Raw genomic sequence first — 3,482 nt, forward strand, 5'->3', positions numbered from 1 at the left:
ACACGAATCAACAGCTGTTAACAGGATGCTAAACACCTTTCTCTCATAATACACTTCACGTCTGTTAGAAGCAACACTGTGCACTCTCAGAAAAAAAGGTACAAAATTGTACCTTTTAGGGTACAAATGGCCCGTCACTGGGGTGGTACCCTTAAGGGTACAAATTTGTACCTCTATTTAAAGGTACAAAATTGTACCTTCTACATTTGTACCCTTTAAGGGACAATTTTGTACCCCCACCGAAGGTACAAAAATGTACCTTTTTATATTATATAGCATTTTCAGGGTACTGACCCAGGCATTTTGATCCTTTGGTGACTGCATGCACAAATAAATAAATAAAATATTTTGGTTCGCAGATGTCCATTTTTATTTATTAATGTAGAAATATTTCATTACAACTCACAACTGAATGTGTCAAGAAATAAAATTACACAGTAAATATAAAGCAGACATGTAAAACAGTAAAAAGAACAATTTAGATAACAAATAAAAATTGTTCACTCACTGTACAGTATATAATCTACCCTTAATACAAAGACCACAAGAATACTGTTTGAGATTTATAAACACATTACACAGGCTACATCAAGTACTTCACTTTATAAAGTCCAAAGTATTTGTCTTTAGTCAGAATACTCAGTCATATTAAATAATTTGTCATCAACATTTTCTCTGAATTTCAGAATGAAGGCAATGTTTCTCTATAAATTGCTTCAACAGTGCAGAAAACCAAATACATCAGTAGCCTCTTCCTCAACACTAGTAGATTAATCCTCATCATCCTTAAGTGGAGTTGTAATTTGTTGTAACACAATATGTGTTTATGCTTTTGGTAAACATGACATGTAAAGCACTCATATCTGGAAAATGTTCTTTGATAGTCATTAGGACCACAAGTTACTTAAAAATTTGCTTTATGCATGAATGATAGCAGTGTGCTGGATTAACTTGATGATTGTGATTATCCCAAGAGCATGTAGAGAAACAAAAAACAAGGTTGATCACTCTGGTAACTGGAGTAGATCGAGGCTTGTCACTGTCCACCATTCATTCAAAACATTCCTCTGCAGAAACATCAAGGTGTTCTTCTAATAAGATGGATATGTCAAAAATGTATATTCGTCCACATCATTAGCCCGGCCAATCGCAATCCCATCAACTCTGAAGACTGCCGTGACTCGTCTGTTAACACAGTTGTCCAGTCGGTGGCCTCCTCCTGTACTTGAACTGTTGGATGTGGTGAAGATGATTCACTGTAAATGACAAAGCAATAATTACATTAATATCAGTCACTCTATCACTGATGAAGAGAAAATCAACATGCATAGAAAGTAAAATAATTAATATTCACCGATTTAAAAAAAAAAAAGTATCACAGAAAAGACTAATATAAATTTCATTCATTCATTCAATTTCTTTTTGGCTTAGTCCCTTTATTAATCTGGGGTCGCCACAGTGGAATGAACCACCAACTTATCCAGCATGTTTTATGCAGCAGATGCCCTTCCAGCTGCAACCCAGTATTACGAAACATCCAGACACACTTATTCACACACACATTTATACACTACAGACAAATAAGCTTACCAAATTCAGCTATAGCGCATGTCTTTATACTTGTGGGGAAACCGGAGCACTTGGAGGAAACCCTCACGAACACTGGAAGAATATGCAAACTCCTCACACAAATGCCAACTGACCCAGCGACCTTCTTGCTGTAATGTGACAGCACTACCCACTGCGTCATCCTAATATAAAGAATATCAAGCATTATAAAATGCATTTATCACAGCATATACTGAACAGAAAACAACATACGCACCGGAGCACAACGAAATGTTGAAGTGTCTCGCTTAACAAGGCTGGCAACATGAGAAGTGCTGCTGTAAAATCAATTCCTGGAACATAAGATGTGGCATACAAACAAATATGAAGGAATTCATCTAAAGCTAGAATTTAATAATATTAATCAAGTGGAGAAAGTTTAGAAAGAGTACCTTAGAGTCAGGTTCTTAGCATTCTTCAGCTGATCTCTCATCTTTCGATGAAAACCTAGAAAATAATTTTAAACACGTGGGTGTACATTTATTGTTGTTTGTAAGTAAAAACCTACAAATTTAAAATAGTATGTAAGCCATTAAAACCATGGTATAGATAATGAGACATACTTACATCTTGTAACTGAGCCATGCTTTCATATGACATGCCTTCATTGCTCTGATGCTGTTAGCCTGCATTATGTTGTTCAATCTTGTCCTGAAATACAATTGGAAACTTCATAAACTTCAGGAAAGCAATAAGATAAAGCAATAACTATTTATTTATAGTATTTTATTTATATATAAGTATAACGTTAAACGATAGTAAAGCACCAACAATTCTGGACATGAGAGTTTGTGGACACTCCTCAACATTAATATAACTTAGACACTGAAACGAAGATATGCACACCACGTTTGTAACTAGCCACGTTTACATAATCAGTCGCTTTGCCGGTGACAAAATTGTGATTTTTCTTCACAAAATGGCGGTGTATATAACCGTCTAAAATTACATTTCCGCGGTCAACCGTGGCTAGAAAATGGCCTCAAAATATATAACATTATCGATAATTACAAATTCCAGTATTAATAACAAAAGGTTTTATATCAAGGTATATGAAGACTTCAGTCGCGCGAGCTCCGGGCCACACCGCACATTACTCACGGCCCGATTCCGGTGCACGGATACGGCAGCGTCGGCTCGCTTCTGCCGCCGCATCTGGCCCGAGTAACGATACAGCAGACGGACTCGGGCAGGCGAGAATCTAGCCGCAACTGGCCCAAGTGTATTTTGCTATCTGGGTTGCGATTATATTCCGCCGTGGCAACACTTATTAATAAAGCAGTTACGTAAGTTAACATATAAGGCGTGAATACGTAATGTAGGCGATAAAGGGAACTTTTACACCGAGAAAACTAACAGCATATAGTACTTACCTTCTATAACGTTATGTCCCTCGGTGACTTCGATATCACATTGTATTAACTTCTTTAATAAGCTGCAGACATCTTAGCAAACTCCATCCTGCAGGCCAACGTACACCAGCCAGCCCGGAGCACAAAGCGGGGAAAGCCGAGACCCGAGAGTCAGACAAAATCAACAGAACACGGCTTCACATGTAAAAATGAGACTGAAAATATATCTTTAATACATTCTTACCAGAAAAGTGTGGACTCCAAAATAGACTTTTCTTTGAAAAGCGTGCGAAGTTCTGTGTAAACAGCCAGCATACTCGACCGACCGCCTCAGTAACAAACACTACTATAACGTCTCAACAAGCCAAATTCTTAAAGAGACAGCAACATCACCACCTGTATGAAGATGCTGTCACTCTGCATGGTTCTTATTCTACATCCTGTATACTATAGCGACTTAAACAGTAAGCAAAGACCAGTATTTACGTTGTTATTGATTAAAATTACATTTAATTATAAATT

The 3,482-nt window shown here is 37.2% G+C and overlaps 1 long non-coding RNA gene across 1 annotated transcript; it reads right to left on the reverse strand.

Annotated features, from left to right (window-relative positions):
* Positions 1 to 350: 350 nt before the first annotated feature.
* On the reverse strand, positions 351 to 3,099 carry LOC137490161 (uncharacterized). The gene is made up of 6 exons (XR_012406327.1): positions 2,982 to 3,099; positions 2,176 to 2,259; positions 2,001 to 2,055; positions 1,826 to 1,901; positions 1,591 to 1,751; positions 351 to 1,256 (listed from the first exon to the last, which is right to left on the reverse strand). It is a non-coding gene; the product is annotated as an uncharacterized lncRNA (long non-coding RNA).
* Between the last annotated feature and the right edge of the window lie 383 nt (positions 3,100 to 3,482).

This window comes from Danio rerio, chromosome 5, assembly GCF_049306965.1.
Source record: "Danio rerio strain Tuebingen ecotype United States chromosome 5, GRCz12tu, whole genome shotgun sequence".
Lineage (NCBI taxonomy): Eukaryota > Metazoa > Chordata > Actinopteri > Cypriniformes > Danionidae > Danio > Danio rerio.